Source organism: Camelina sativa, chromosome 11 (assembly GCF_000633955.1).
Source record: "Camelina sativa cultivar DH55 chromosome 11, Cs, whole genome shotgun sequence".
Lineage (NCBI taxonomy): Eukaryota > Viridiplantae > Streptophyta > Magnoliopsida > Brassicales > Brassicaceae > Camelina > Camelina sativa.
In genome coordinates this window covers 13,063,213-13,080,586 of record NC_025695.1, presented here as the reverse complement: position 1 = coordinate 13,080,586, position 17,374 = coordinate 13,063,213, and positions in this window count along the sequence as shown.

The window sequence follows — 17,374 nt, the reverse complement described above, 5'->3', positions numbered from 1 at the left end:
GCAAACTGAGCATCGCGAGCACACAACAACCTTAGCAGAAATCGCAGACACCAAAAAAGCAAACACGTTGTCATCTTTCGTTCATGCGAGTAAAGAGAAACAGAGCAATAAAACAGAAAACAGAGAGAGGTAAGAGAATAAAACAGAGACTTTGATCACATTCTACAAAAAGATTACCCTAATTACAATCATGCCTATGGACAAAGATATAAACAGATTTTGAAGAACCCTAATTTCTATACCTTTACTAAACAAGAATTCATAGAATCAGAAAAAGGAAATTACCTGTATAATCTAGATTGGTTAATCAAAATCTGCGAGTAAGCGAAGGTAACGCTATATTTGGTGCAGAAGACTCAACGCTTTCACATTCAAACTCGTCGCTTAATCTGAAGCTCCGATATGTCGCTCCGATTGGTTAATCAAAATCTCTGATTTCCGATTGATTAGTCAAAACTTCCGATTAGCGATTGTTTAATCAAAACCTCCGATTGCCAGGTTCCGATTTTGTAAAAAAAAAAACTCTTCGTTTTGGGTTGAGAGTATCGCGATCGCGAAAGAGAGAAGAGGAAGAGAAAGAAAGGGAAAAAAAAAACTTGTTTTTATATTGAAAACCAACTCAAGGATATGCTGACACTTATCTATTAAGAGGCAACTCTTAAGCTTCCTAAATAAGAGGCAACTCTTATCTTTTTTTATTAGTTCTGATTTATTTTTAGTCACAATCTGTAATAAGAACCTTGGCTAAATCCACCGTTGGAGAAGCTCTTAAGAGCATTATTATCGGTAGAGCCGTAGAAGGGTGGATCGTTTCTCAAAAAAAAAATCCTTTTTTTTACCCCATTTTTTTAATACTATTTAAATTTTATTTCATAATTAAACTAACCATCACATGATACATAAAAGCATAATAAGTTTAGATACGTCTCTTGCTATATTTTTTTAGTGTAGCATCCATGTTTACCTTTTTTTTTTTTTAACGCATAGGTTTGTTTGATATATTTTGACGAGAATTATATATAATTGATAAAATTTATAAAATATTATCTTATAAAAAACTTTAAATTACTATTAAGGTAAAATTTTTAATTTAGATACACAATTTTTTAAAAAATCTAAAAACTCAGTTGTTTAAAAAATCAAATCTGATCAGAAAAATTATGAATTTAACTCGACGTCCAGGCGAGGTTGATCGAACTGGTGATCTCGCATATCTTAAACATTTCTTTGACCACGAGACAAACGAAACATTTTTAGAATCATGAATTAATCTCGTTTTTTCATATTAATTGTTCTTGACCACCTATATTTTCATTTTTCACAGTTTTTTTACTTTTTATATTTTTTTCTCGTTATTTTTCATTGTTTTCTTACTCTTTATATTTTTTTCTCACTATTTTTATTTTGATTTTTTTTATGGTAGTTGTCATCGTTGCTTTTACCGTCTACTTCTTCGTTGTTTTCTTCTTCTTCCTTTTGTTCGTCAGCTTCCTCACATTCTTACACTAAATAGTTATTTAAATTTTTTATATTACCTCATAACTTGTTAACCCGTCAAACTCCAAGACCAAAATCATTACCTCTTTTCTCTTAAAATTTGTGCAATTCATGAAGACCAACATAGTCACCAAACACACCCAATTATTAATATTTTCACTCATATACTTACTTGGTTTTAGATCGACACGTGTTGAAACTTCTCAAACCAAAATCTTTAATACTACAAAATTACAAATTATTTGCAGAGAAACTAATATGAACACATGTACAACTAATAAAACATGTGTGCTTGTCCTCAATTCGTCTTCTTTAAATTCGAAAAAACAACTCAAACAACATCAAATCAATGTCTTGTGACATGAATCCTTCTTTCTTAGACCCAAAAATAAAAATTTACTACAAGAATATCAAATCATCTATAAAGTCATACAAAAAAATGTGTTTTACAGTTCATAAAAGATATAAAGCACAAACGGAGATAAGTAAGATATTTTCAAGATATTAACTTTTGTGGTCAAATATATCACTAGAAAAAAAAACATTAGCATCAATATTATTTTCTAAAATTAAGGATTCGGGTTAACAAAGTTTAATAACTGAATTTCATTATATTCAGTTTTGTAGATTTACAATTATGATCATCCATGAATTTACCGGAAACCAAAAAAAAGATTATAAGTTTATTTCAAATTACCAAAGTATAAAATAAAATATAGAGAACAACAAAACATACATGTTTTAAAAAGAGGAGAAATTGCTTGATCTTGATTTCCAACCAACCACTACAAAAAGAGGGAATGAAAAATTGAAATCCGATGAATCATATAAAAGACCAAGATTATAATACAAAATAAATTGGGCACACATATCATATTATTATTTAAAAAAAACAATTATAATTTAGTAGGCACACATATTATAATTTATATATTATATTAAAACAGAACTATAATTTAAATCTATTTGTAAATAGAAAGAAATCCAAATTTTTAGAAAATTACCTTAAATTTTCCATCAATATAATCCACCATAGTTTTTCTGCAACGATAACATTAGAAAAAAAACATTAGCATCAATTTTATTTTTTAAAGGATTCGGGTTAACAAAGATTAATACCTGAATTTTGTTATATTCAGTTTTGTAGATCTATAATTATGATCATCCATGAATTTACCTGAAACAAAAAAAAAATAATGATTTTTTTTCAAATTGCCAAAGTATAAAACAAAATATAGAGATCAACACAACATACATGTTTTAAAAGGTGGGGAAATTGTTTGATCTTGATTGCCAAACAACCACTACAAAAAAGAGAGAATGAAAAACTAGAATCCGATAAATCATAAAAAGATCAAAATTATAATACAAAAATAAATTCTAGAACATAATAATAGTTTAAGGTTTTTTTTCTTGTTTTTGAGTTATGGAGAATGGTTAGTGTATATAGTATTTATAATAGTAAATGACCTACGATTTTAGGGTTTTGACTAAGACGGTGTATTCTTGATAGGTTTTTTTTAGAAAAGTCCATTTAGATTTTTTGCCATTTTTTTAAATGAATTTCGTAAGTAACTTTTTAATAATTTTAAAAAAGAGAGAATAACATCCACACCCACTTTATGTGAAAACTCTTACATTTAGACCTACTTTCTGATCTTGGGGGGTATTGAAAGTGGAATTTTGAAGGATTTTGGATTTTTTTTTAAAAAATCACTTGTTATTCAATTAAGTATTTCTAAATCACTTCTCAAATCCAATGTTATTGAATATGGAATTTGTAAAAAATCATTCAAAATCACTCACAGTCTCTGTTATTCAATCAAAAATTTGTAAAAATCATATCAAATCCTCTATTATTCAAAACATAACTTTTTTTTAAATATAAAATCATAACAGTGATTTTGGGAGACTTTGTATACATTTTTGTAAGAGAAATCCTGTTTGAAAAATCACACCTTTACAAGTGTGATTTGGGAAGGATTGGTTTTAAAAAAAAAACAATTCACATAAACAAAGAAAAAAAATCATTTTCCACTTTCTTATCTATGGTGTTCATCTCTCTTTTGAACAAAAAAGTTCAGAAGAAGACATGCCTAGAATATTCTGAATTTGATTGATATAATCAAAGAGGTTTGTATCTCTCATATATGGTTCATTTATCGAGAGAGACCATGTGAGATTTTCTATGTTGCTTTTGAAATCTTTTATAGCATCAGCCGAACTTCAAACTCAACAGTCCCATCATGTTTCATCAGTAACTATTTGGTTCAACAATTTAATTTTTTTTGAGCAAATATTCAACAATTTAATTAAGTTGCAATTTTAAAAGTAATACCCAAGTAACATTGCCCAGAAAAGTAGGAATCAACAGGGTTCAAATTCAAACTGATGTCACATGTAACTATAAATTATACAACGCACGATGGTTATATTCAGCGATATAAATTAAACAAAGAGTGTGAATAGTAACTGCGGTCGGGGTGGACAAATTTGTCTATAAACTAGACCGCTCTGTTTTAAGTGTGGGCAGCGAACCGCTGCGGTTCAACTCTATTTGTAAGGAAAAGCGGTCTGCAGTTGGTCTGCTGCGATCTTGTTTCTATTTTATGTAGACCGCACTACTACGGACTAAACATAATGAATGGTAAATAAAAAGCGGTCTGATCTGCAGATGGATTTGTCCACCCCAACCGCTGCAACCATTCACAACCAAAACCAAAAAACACGAACATGACTTTCTCAGAAAATAGGATGGTGACTTTTGTATTTAATGTGATTTTGTGGAGAATCTCATAAAATCACCCCAAATTATTTTTAAAACCTCACCAAATCTCATGAAATCACAAACTAATTTTTCTTATTAAAAATGAAAAATAACACCAAATCCACCAAATACCTTAAAATCCACTTTAAATCTTTTAAAATCCAAAATATCATAAATCTCACAAAATCCTTCCAAATTCCACTTTCAATACACCCGCTCCGTAGTTGGTATACTTTTGCGTCACTTTTTACATGTCTTCGTTTTTTTTTGTGCCTATTTTGCCCTTAATCATCTACCAAACCAAAAAAAAACTTTTTATCTGTTCGTTATGTTCTCTCTCCTTCAGCTTTCCTTTTTTTGTTCCTAATGAAAGCTGTGACCGGTAACATGTGTTTTTTTAAGTTGAGTTGCAGAGAATATTATAATTAGATGTATCTTGCAGTAAAAATTATGTGGTAAAAATAGCAGTTTGTTGTAATGAATTACTGTAAGAATATGATTTATCAATCTTACCAAAATTACTGACTTGTGACACTTTTGTGGTAGATATTGCAGTATGTATTATTTAATTAATTTTAATTAAAAATGATTAATAATTATAATTATTAAAAAGTATTAGTGAATAAATTTAATAAAATGAAAGAAAATAAAATATATTAGTAAACAAAAGTTAATAAAATAAATTGAAATAATTTAATTATAAAATATATTAATAAAAATAACTACATATATTTCATAATATTTACAATCTTATAATATTTACAATCTTATGTTATTTAGATCTATGCCTAATTTGATTCAAATGATAAAAAAAAATTGGCAAAATATAAAAAATTCAAAATAACTAAATAAAGAAGTTATTAAATAAAATAAAAAGGTAAAATTTATTTTTATTGATATATGAATTAAACAAAAAAAAATATTTTGTTTTATATAACTGTATTTTCGTTTTTTTAAATTAAAAAAATAGCTAACTCAACTTACCACATCCTAACTCATGAAAATTTCCATGATATTGAATAATCTTTTGAGTTAACAATTTTACAAAGGATATACCTCAAATTTGTACATCAACCATAACACATGATTATTCAAACTCAATTTCAAAAAATTTAGTTTTATTCTTGATTGGTAACATTTTTGAATAAACTTTGAGTTAAGTCCATAACTCAACTTAACTCAATGTTAAGTCATTTCACCAATCAAAGCCGAAAATTGATACAGCAAATTAGACAATCACGTGTTGTATGTACAATTGGATTCACATTCTATAGATCTACACTTCTGTTTACGGTGAGTTTCGATTCTACCCTCTGAATTTTTTTTTTTTTAATATCGATTTCATTATATGTCGATCTCTTAGGTTTCAACTTATGAATCAATTTAATCACCGACAACGATTTGGTCTATATATGAATATCCCTCGTTTATTCTTTTAACTATTTCAGTTCTTGTTTGATTGGTGAAATCGTTTTGTCTTCTATGATGTAATCTTTGGTTTTGTCAAATGCCCATTGTTTTACATTCGTCTCAAACAAATTCGAGTCTTTTATATTGTGTTGCTCATGTCTGAAATAAATGTGTCTTTGTTGGAAAACCTGTTTTGACTTTTTCGTTTTTTGTTTAATTTGATTTTTTTCTTACAATGCTAGGTTTTTTAAAGTATGAACAACAAAGATGAGTAAGTCAGATTTCATAATTGCTCGTATAGTTGCAATCAAGGCTTAGAAAATGGATGCAACTCTTGAGAATGTTGATTTGTTTTCACAATTGCTTGTTGATTTTTTCTATCAATTTGCAGGAATCTCCATCTTCTAGACAATGTGTTGATGACACAAGAATCTGACCATATGGTCATTACCGTGTGGATATCTAATATGTGTTTGTGTAAGAATTTTTGGAATTACATAACAAAGTGAGGGACGTAGACGATCTCTATATAGGCAAGAGAAAAGATGTGTGTGTGGATATTCATGTTTTGGTTTTTGATTTTTCTCAAGGATTGTAATTTATACTACATTGGTTTTTTCATAAATTAGAACTAGAAGATGGGGAGGATCAAGATGGAAAGGTGAGATCTCTACTTTAAAGACCATGTGTTGATTCCACAAGGATCAGTCCATATGGTCACTAGCGTGTGGATATACAAAGTAGATGGTGATGATCATTGATGGAGAAAATATAGATGGTGAAAAAGTTGTGATGAAGGCATACAAAGTAAAGAAGATGGTGATTAAGTTGATGACCAATTTTTTTCCTATGACCATAAAATCAAGTCTATGTATTATTGAAATTTTCATTGTGGATGGCTTGTCATGGATTCGATATTATGGTTTCAATCAACCATCATCATGTATCCACAAGAAAAAACATAATCACTAGTTGCTTCATGTTTTGCTAAAACCTAATCACTCATTGCTTTAATAGCAAACCCCATCCTCCTGAAGTATATCTATTTCTCCTTATACCAATCCGGCGTTTGCCTTTCTCTACCGTGGTGGTTGTGAAGCGGTATTGTTGACCAAAAAGTAATGTCCACATGTTCACGCTTTTAGTAAAATCAAATAAAAACAAAAGAAGAACGATCTCAATAATTTCATCTTCTCAGTGATTACCTATGCTTGACGAACAAATACGCAGAAGCCAAATAACAAACAGAAACAACAATGAGGAATTGTCTAAATAGAGAACCAAAGTTTGACACACAAAGTAGACCCTTGACTCCTAAGATATAACGGAGGGAGGAAGCTTCACCTTCTGATGTTGATGATGGTGTCTCTGCCTGGGAGGATATCCAGACGCTGTCGGACTCGATCCCGGCGACAAGTCTCCACCGGATCTCGAAGATCCTTCTACGGTCATCACACAAGCAGGAACCGCCATGGCGAGCGTCAACGCGCTCTTACTCAAACTATGGGAGTCGTCTTGCTGTTGTACTCCCACATCTGATGGGAGAGAAGATCCCTCCTCCGGCGTCATCACCACCGTCTTCTGACGACTCCTCACCATCGTCGTCGCTGTTCATCCCAATGGAAGAAGAAGCAAAGGAACAAGGAGAAGAGGAAGAATCAGATGGAGATAACCAAGTAGGCATGGGTTGGTGGAAGAAGAATCGATGGGTTGAACAATTGGGCAACTAAGGTTCAAGAAGAATTGGGAATTTTTTATTTTTTATTTGAGAACTAGAGATTTAAAGTTTGATGTTTTTGAAAGAGAAAGAGAGAGATTGCAAGTCTTATAGGTATGGAGCTGGAATAAGAGTTTAGATCAATTGAGAGTTTTGTTGATTTGCTTCTCTTAAATTTAATTGAAGATGCTCGCAAGTGACAAAACAGAAAAAAACAATCACATTCGTTCAAAAAAAAAAGACATTGGTTTCTCGTATAATTTAATTTTTTTTTTTTTGGGTTCAACTTCAACTTTCATTTACCAAAGCATTAAACACTTGGTTTATCCACCATTACAACATGATTAATCCAATCAGGCGTAATCGAATAAAACTTATGATCATAATTCTGAAAAGAAATAGATTCCTTCGCTAGTCGATCTGCCACTTCATTACACTCTCTCGGAACATGAATAAACGTAATCTCTTGAAAAGTAGGAAGCACCTCGTAAATGTCATGGAGTATCGGAGCATAAGCAGGCCAAATCTCTTTGTTGTTGAGCAGGTTCACGGTTACAATGGAATCAGACTCAAACATAAGTCGAGGATAATTGAACCGTGACATTGTACAGACCGCCCATCTCATTGCTTCCAATTCGGTTTCCAAGAGAGTTCTTGCTTTCCTGATCGCTTGTGCTCCCATCCAAATCATTTCACCCCTTTCATTCCGAAGGACCCAACCCACACCACACGGAGTATTCTCTCCTCCCAAGCTCCATCAGTATTGCACTTTAGCCAATCTTTTGGAGGAGGTTTCCATTTGACCACTTCATTCCTTTGCAGCATGGGTTGCCCTCTGGTCATTTCGTCCTGTCCTTTACTCTGTTTTCATTCCTCAGCGTCCTCCCAGGCTTTCCTGACTGTGTCAAGAGCACTAAAATCTTTTCCTTTAAAAACATACTCATTCCGGGACTTCCAAAGTCTCCATAATAGCCAGGGAACTATTTTAAGCAGGGTCTCTCTATCCGGATAGGTTGGGTTAAGATTCATAACCTCATACATATTAGCATACAGAGAGTCACCCCAATTACCGGTTGGAGGAGCCGGAATAGAAGATAATGCCCAGACCTGTCTTGCGTATGTGCACTGAAATAACAGGTGATTCACTGTTTCCTCTTTATGGGGACATCGCAAGCAGGAGCTTTCCTTAGCAAGATGTCTATAAGACATATTCCAAGACACTGAGATGCAGTTATTAAGACTTCTCCACAGAAAGTGTTGTACCTTAGGACTGGTATCCATCTTCCACACTTGATTGATTAACGGATTTAAGCTAGGTTGGATTACCTCCTGAACTTGTTTTCTACCTTTCAAGAGCTGAGTATAAACCCAATAACCTGATTTAACCGAGTAGTGGCCTGTTCTAGCATAGTCCCAAGTGTAGCCATCCTCTCTATTTCTTCCACTCGGTCTTAAAACCTCTATTAATCCTCTATCCTCCTCAAAGAAAACTGCTTCCAAAATTTCGCGTCTCCATTCTTTCCCATTCTCAACTAGATGGTCTTTTACCTTTGCTAAAGATGAATTCAAGTCAAATAATTCCGGCGCGACCTTCTACACTGTTTGCAGACTTCGAGCAGGCTTATAGCCAATCCATGGGTTCTGCCAAATATCTATGTTTTCACCATTCCCTACAACCATTCTTGCTCCTTGTCTCAAAATCTCTTGGGCTTCATGTATGCTACGCCATGCATATGAGGGTCTGAATCCAAGCTTCGCTGACAGAGGGTTCGACTTTCTAAAGTACCTGCTCTTGAAAATTCTTGCCATCAATGTGTCCGGACGAGTAAGCATCCTCCATAGTTGCTTCCCAAGGAGAGCTAAATTGTAAGCTTCTATATCTTTAAATCCCAGACCCCCTTCTTTCTTAGGTTTGCTTAGTTGATCCCATGCTTTCCAATGCATTCCTTTGGAATCCTGTTTACTTCTCCACCAAAAGTCAGCCATCACAGAAGCAAGTTGCTGACAAACCTTTTTGGGGAGCTTAAAACACGTCATCGTGTAAGTAGGTAATGCTAGTGCCACTGCCTTTAAGAGAACTTCTTTGCCACCAGGTGAGAGGAAATTAGTCTGCCATCCGGACACTTTTTGGTGTAGTCGTTCCTTTAGATAGCTTAAAGTTGCGACTTTAGACCCACCAAAAGTTTCCGGCAGTCCCAAATAGAAGCCTTCTCCTCCTTCCTCATTAATGCCTGTGATCTTCTTAATACACTCTCTTCTATCATTGGGGATTAATTTCCCAAAGTAAAGGCTTGACTTTTGATAATTGATCCTTTGCCCAGATGCAAGACTATACTCCTCAAGGATACCTATAAGATGATGAAGTTCCTCGTCCTTCTCTCGACAGTAAAAGATACTATCGTCTGCAAACAGCAAATGAGAGACCGGAGGGGCAGTTCTTGCAACCTTTAAACCAGTGAGGCGTCCTGATTTCTCTGATCGTTGAAGCATCCGAACAATCATCTCAGAGCATAAGACAAACAAGTATGGAGATAACGGATCTCCTTGTCTCAATCCTCGAGAAGGAATGATTTCACCATAAGGGATTCCATTGATTAATACATGATAGTTAACTGACCCCACACAGCTCATTATTAAGCGGATCCAATGATCTGAGAAACCCAATAGAGTCAGGGATTCTCGAAGAAAGGACCACTCCACCCTATCAAAAGCTTTCGAGATATCTGTTTTAACTGCAATGAACTCCTCTGAACATTTGTTCTTTGAATCAAGAGCATGGAGCAGCTCATGAGCTACTAGGATGTTATCAGATATTAGCCTTCCCTGAATGAATGCTGCCTGAGTCTCTGAGACTACCTTTGGCAGTACCTTCTTTAGCCTATTAGCCAGCACTTTTGCTATAATCTTATACACCACATTGCTGAGACTGATCGGTCTGAAGTCAGGCATTTTCACCGCTTTAAGCTTTTTTGGGATGAGGCATATGTTGGTCTTGTTCATCTCCCGATCTATAGTTCCGGTTCTGAAGAATTCCTTCACCATCTCTGTTAACTGACCACCCAGGACATCCCAATGGATTTGGTAGAAATGTCCTGTCATCCCGTCAGGACCCGGGCTCTTACTTGGATTTATGTCAAATACTGCTTTCTTAACCTCCTCCATTGTAACCGGTTCCAGCAAATGGTCGTTATCAACATGAGAAAGCCGATTCCCTCTACCAATCTTATCTGCAATTTGATGTCCAACATTCTTAGAGGCGTACAGAAGCTTAAAATATATTTCTGCCACTTGGCCCATATCACTTTCCGCAAACCATTCCTTACCCTCGTCATCCACAAGACTATTGATCCTATTCTGAGCTCTTCGATTTTTTGTAGCCGCATGAAAAAACTTAGTGTTTTTATCACCATTATTCAACCATGTTAGCCGACTTTTATCCTTCCAGAACAGCTCTTCCTTCTTATATTCTAGGTTCAGCTCTTTTTTTAACAGAGTTAACACATCTCCACTGAAAGGAATCTGTCTCGTGGCCAAGTCAATTTGTTGATGAAGGTCTTGAATCCTCTTAGCAGAATTAGGTTGTGATTCTCGTTTCCATCTTGAGATAATCCTCCTACATTCAGCAATTTTCTCCATCATTGACTTCTGAGGGTTTAAACCTTCAGACTTCCAGAAATCTGAAATGAGCTGTCTAAAGCCATCCCGAGATATCCACCGTTGGTCATATTTGAAACCAGCCCATCTCTTCCACTGAACCCCCATCATACAAGTAATTAATGGGCTATGATCCGAGCTAACCTTCTTAAGATACTCCGCTTGTGCTTGGGGGAACTGATCCATCCACAATTGATTATCTACAGTCCTATCAAGTCTGCATTGTACAAATTCGTCGTTCCTATTGCCATACCAAGAGTATTGGTATCCAGTGTGCTTAATTTCCCACATCCCACAAGCCGACAACATTCTTCTAAACTCTGCACAAGTAGCATCCTTTCTCAATGGTCCTCCAATCTTTTCCGATGGATCCACCAACTCATTGAAGTCCCCTGTCATTAGCCATGGGCTTCGTCTACTTACTCTGATCCGAGAAAGTCGTTCTTACAATTCACCTCTTTCACTCTTGACAGGTTCTCCATACACACAAGTCAGATAAAACTCATTGCCTTGCCAAATGATGATAGTGTCTATCATCCTCTTATTGGACTGAATGACCTTTACTGTAATCGACTCTTTCCACATTAAAGCCAGTCCTCCACTCTTTCCAATTGGCTCGACAGTATGCATATCGTAGTAGCCGAAATGATTCAACACATTTTCCAAGTATTCTCTCTTATTATTGGTCTCACAGAGGAATATTATCTCCGGGAAATACCGACCACATATCTCCCTCAGATGTCGAACTGTCGAGGTATTCCCCACCCCCTGACAGCTCCAGCTCAGTAGCCTCATATCGATTTCGAAGGGTTGGAATTACCCATCAACCCTTCTTTCAAGTTTGCTCCAAGTTCACCTACTGCTACACCGACTGAGGGAACATGAGACTTTGCTGCTAAACTAGCAGAATGATTCTTCAAACCTGCTGCTACTAGAGCAGAATGACCAGAAGCTGAGTTTGACGTCCCAGGTTTAGGACTTGAACTAGAAACCTGAGAGCCAATTCTTTCAAAAACAGATGGAGACTTCTTCTTAGGCCCCCCGGATGAACCTGATCTTCTCGAACCCGAGGGGGTGTCAGCAATATCACCAAGTCTTTCAAACACAGACGGGGAGTCTCCCTTCTTTGCCTTTTTTGACTGCCTTTCTCCACTGTTGCTCAGTCGTCTTTTCCTAGAGGGTGACATGATGGATTCTCCAGAACTCTTTGAACCCTCCCCATGATTAGTACTTGGCTCTTCTCTTCGGACAGCTAGTTCTTTGGGCCGCCATTCCTGCACTACCAGTGCCTTTTTCCCCTGAGTTCCTTTCTTAGGCCATTCTGGTCTATCTTTCACCTGCTTTGTGGGCAGTGTGGGATCGGAATGAGTAGGCAAAGCCTCTCTTTTCTCCAAAGATATATCCTTGCCCTTATCCCTTCTTTTCAGAGTCTCCGTGTTCTGCTCCTTTCGACTTCCTCTCCTCTGAGTGACACGTTGAGTATGTTGCTCTGGGCAGCTTGCCTGGTCATGAGTAAGCCTTAAGCACATAAAACAGACATTCAATAGCTTTTCATACTCCAATTCAACCTTCACAATCTCCCATGATGAGAACTTTGCTTGTTTTACAAATTCCAATGGTTCATCAGCTTTATACCAAGCTCTAGCTCTCACATATTCCAGAGAATTTGAATTTTTCGCGTGGAGCTCCACAACTTCAATCTGCCCTCTCGGCTCTATTATACTCTCCACAGCTTGTTTCTTCAGAAGATGAATGGGTATATTCCTTATCCGAACCCAGAATAAAATCTTATTAAGGAAGTCCGGACCAGGATTGGGTTTCCACTGGTCTAAAGATACTATCCATCCATTCACGAACCATGGCCCACGATATAGCACATGATACAGATCCCCTTCATTTTCGAAAATGAACTGAACCCGACTATCTCCAACCCCTCTATCTCGGACTCTCTCCTCCATCCCCCAGATGGAAGGCAGGGCTTTGACTAAACCTCCTACCTTGTGTGCAGCCGGATTCAGACACCGGACTATTATGCTCATAGAGTTCTCTTCTATCAAGTCGTTATTCTCTAGATCTGGGATTTCCACCATCTCCCCTTCATTCAATAAGTTGAGATCCCTTAGCTCATCCATAAGAGACAGCTCTTTCTTCTTTCTCGGTCGATTCATAGTAGTGAAGCTCAGATCTACAAAGAGATGTCTCAGATCTACAGATGAAGCCTTCAAACCCCCAGATCTAAAAAAAACTACAACCAAAACAACGAAACCGAGGCCACAAAGACCTAATGAATAGCAAATGAAAGACTCAAGATGCTGAGTGAGAACTAGGGCTGCGCAGAATTAGATGAAGAAGATCGCCTTCAGTAGAATCTCAGTCGCAACCCCCATCGCCTCGTCCCCTAGTTTCCTCTGTCTGTCTGTGAATAACAATCCTCATATAATTTAAATTAGTATTTCACCCGCGGTACACTGCGGGACTAAATTATAAATTATTGTATTTTAAATAATAATTTTTAATTTATTTAGTTTTTAAATTCTCAATTAATTAACTTTTGTCTAGTTAATTTAGAATTTTGTTTAGAAATTTTTATTTTCTTCATACGTTTTATAAAGTTTATAACTTAATTACATTAAATTTGTTATTAGATAGAATATAAAATTCTAAATTTATTTTGTTCTCTAGAATTAAACAGAGGTATATGCTTATATAGTATGTTAGTGTATATATTTTATGTGTATTTAATTTTTTTTTGGAATATTAAGAATTTGTTATATAGTATGTGTAATATTTTGTAGTTCATATACTAAAATAATTTATAAGTTAATTTTCAAAACTATGATTACAAATCTATAGTATATATGAGAATGAGATAAACTAATAGTTTTAGTGTTGGTTCTATAGTCCAAACCCGCTATGCTAGGAAGGTGAGGCAACATATTCAAAGATCTTTAATCCACAAAAACTCATCATACAAAATCCGTGAAAGTAAAAATTAGTTTTAAATACGTAATAAAAATAAAAATAAATCTGTGAGCAAGCAATATCTTTTATATTTTATTATGATTCCTTGAATAAGATATCAAATTGAATGGTAAATATGTTTGTTACCTTTTAAAATCATACAGTTAGTTTTTTTGAATGATTGATTAAATTCAAAATTTATGTAGAACAATTACACCAAAAGTAATGGCATTTGCTCCTATAACAGTTAACCGAATTTATGTAAAACACTGCGTTTTTACAAACAATCTGAATTGTGTATGGAGAAAATATTGTTTTGTAAAATTGGAAACTTAATATTAATTAAATTAATTATAAACTTAATACTTAATGTTAAAGGAAGTGGTTCCGATTGTTTTTGAAATTTATTTAGGATGAGAAATCTTGTTTTCAAAAATAGAAACTTAATATTAATTAATTAAATGAAAAACAAATTAATAATTATTAATACCAATGGCATGCTTGTAAATAAGTATGAACTTCAGGATTTATTTCATAAATGTCTCCAAAAATGTATATATAGATATAGTAGAAAAGAGAGAATAATTGAGTGTAATGAAATTAGGGATCGAGATGTCATTTCACTAGTGAAAAGTATAGCTGTAGCAGAACGTGGATATATTTGTTATTAAGTTTGGAAAAAGTTGGTGTGAGTGCTATTTTCTCTTAAAAAAATATAAAAAGGGTAAAAAGGTCCAGAATTGATTTTCATTAATGGCAAAAGAGTAATCCCAGGTCTGAGGATGAATGTAGTGCATTTCTGCAATTCAAATAGGGGAAAAAAGCTTGTCCGATTTTTTCAAAAGGGTATTTTTCATTAAAGGTAAGAGAGGTCAATTGTCCGATTTTTTCAAAAGGGTATTTTTCATTAAAGGTAAGAGAGGTCAATTGTCCGATTTTTTCAAAAGGGTATTTTTCATTAAAGGTAAGAGAGGTCAAATTTTGTGAGGATTAATGTGAGCTCTTTTGACTTCTCCTTTAATATATTAGATAGATTTAATGAGATGTTTTAATTAAACACACGAAAACTTTAGAATGCGTTTTATTAAAAATATCAAATATGGAAAACCCAGTACACAAATACTGTATTTTAACAGCTTTCCTAGTTTTTTACAATTTTGCATCTCTATTATATTATTTAAGCAAACATTTAAACAAATAACCCTATTCCATGTAAGACATTACACAAAATGGCACAGTATTTAATTACAAAATATAATAACAGAATCTTATTATTAATTTGTTGCAACCAGAAAACAGATTTTTATTAATATAGTTATTAAAAGAAAACAAATTCACGTAAATATTAATATAGTTATTTTTAGTGTTAATTAATTATTTTCTTTTTATTTTTCAACTCAAAAAAACTTATAAAATCAGAAAAAATCTTGATTATGTAAAATCTTAATTGATTCACATAAATATATTATAAATATTTTTCTATAATATTTTAGAACAATAATAAATCTTATAAAACGATTTTATTTTTTTATAGCCTAATATTTTTGAAATTATTTTAACAGATTTCATTTATTTGTTTCAGAAATTTTAGGAAACAATAATAAACTATTTAGAACAATTATAAAACTTAATTTTATATATAAAACTAAGATTAAATATATGCATCCTAAATAATTTAATAATGACATATATATCTTAAAACTAAGATACAATATTGCTTATATTTTTAAAATATAAAATATTATATCTAATTTATTAAATATTTGTTTGCAATGCACATCGACGCAGAGACATTTGATTAAATTCTAAGAAATCACAAATATTATATTTTATTTAATATAATATATATAAATAAAAGATAAATCAAAAATTTAAATCGAGATTTCTAATTATGACCGCTTCAATACAGGTTTTGTTTTATTTTTAGGATTTTACCAAATTTATATGATTCACGGATTTGAACATTGTATCATGTAGCCAAAACGGGTTGAAATTAGAGTATGAAATTAAGTAAATGAAATGTAAAAGATTATAAAATGTATAGCACGAGTAACTATCTATATATTTCCATGTGCTAACTATCTAGAATGAAATTTTTTTCAGTCAAGATATACTCATTATATATATACTCTTTTAATTTTGATCATTCAAAATAAAAATAAAAATAATTATCCACAGAAAACTATTAAACCTCCACTATCTAAACAGTGCGGGTTACAATTTTTTTTAGTAAATTTATTAAAATTGATGATTTTATTTTCTAAAAGATTTCGCTCATTCACAAATTAATTCAAAATTTCAGAGGATTTGATATATATAATTTAATATAATGAGATGATTAACAAATCGACTAAATTCTCTATCGTAGGAGAGGGAATATTTTGTCCTGTCACACTATTCAAAACATATATATATTTTACGGGTTAACTTATTTGATACTTATAAATATTCAAATTTTATGATTATGCGCTGAGATCAATGAGTTTTAGTAACAAAAATATTTTGTTATACTCCATTCTACCTCCCACTCATATAATTTTCTTGCACTTTAATTCATTTTTTACGTTGACTCAATACCACTACAAATTGTAAATCGGATCACGAGTAAATAAGGGTTTTCTTGATTCTACTAATTCTAAAAAATTTAAGCAATTATACCCAAAACCTAATAATGGTAAGTCGTTAAGTTTATTGTACCGATCATAGTCGAAACCGGAGTATGAAACTAAGTAAATTAAATTTATAAATTATAAAATATGTAGAATAAATCAAATAAAGATAATACTATTATTGTAACTAATAAATCAAAATTTACCTAAATATTTTCCCGCACTGCACAGTGCGGGTTATCATCTAGTTATCTACTTAATTAAAATTTCAAATATAAAAAGTAAGATTATATAACTTTTCTAAAATATTAACCAAATATTTTCATCGGAAATTTGAATTTTTTTTGTTTGAATTATATATATGTACAATTTCTTTCCACGTTCATAACATTTCATTTACAAAACAGAAAACTGATCTTGAATTAAATGTATAACAAATTAATCATTTATTTTTGTCCAAATATAAAATTAACTAGTATTATGGCCCGTGCTATGTATGGGACAAAGTATTTATAAACATTTGATAGAAGTATATATTAGCATCATACATCTGGTGCTATAATCTAAACATTTTAATACTGTAGGAATATTATCAAATGTACAATATATAAGAGAGAGAGATGCATACATATCTCATAATCTCAAAAAGGTTTTAATAAGAAACCAAAAAAAGAAGTAGTAGACAACTGGGATGGGATCTCACTCTAATCTCTTCTCTCCTCTTTGATTATCCAGCATTTTCTGAAAACAAATGAAATC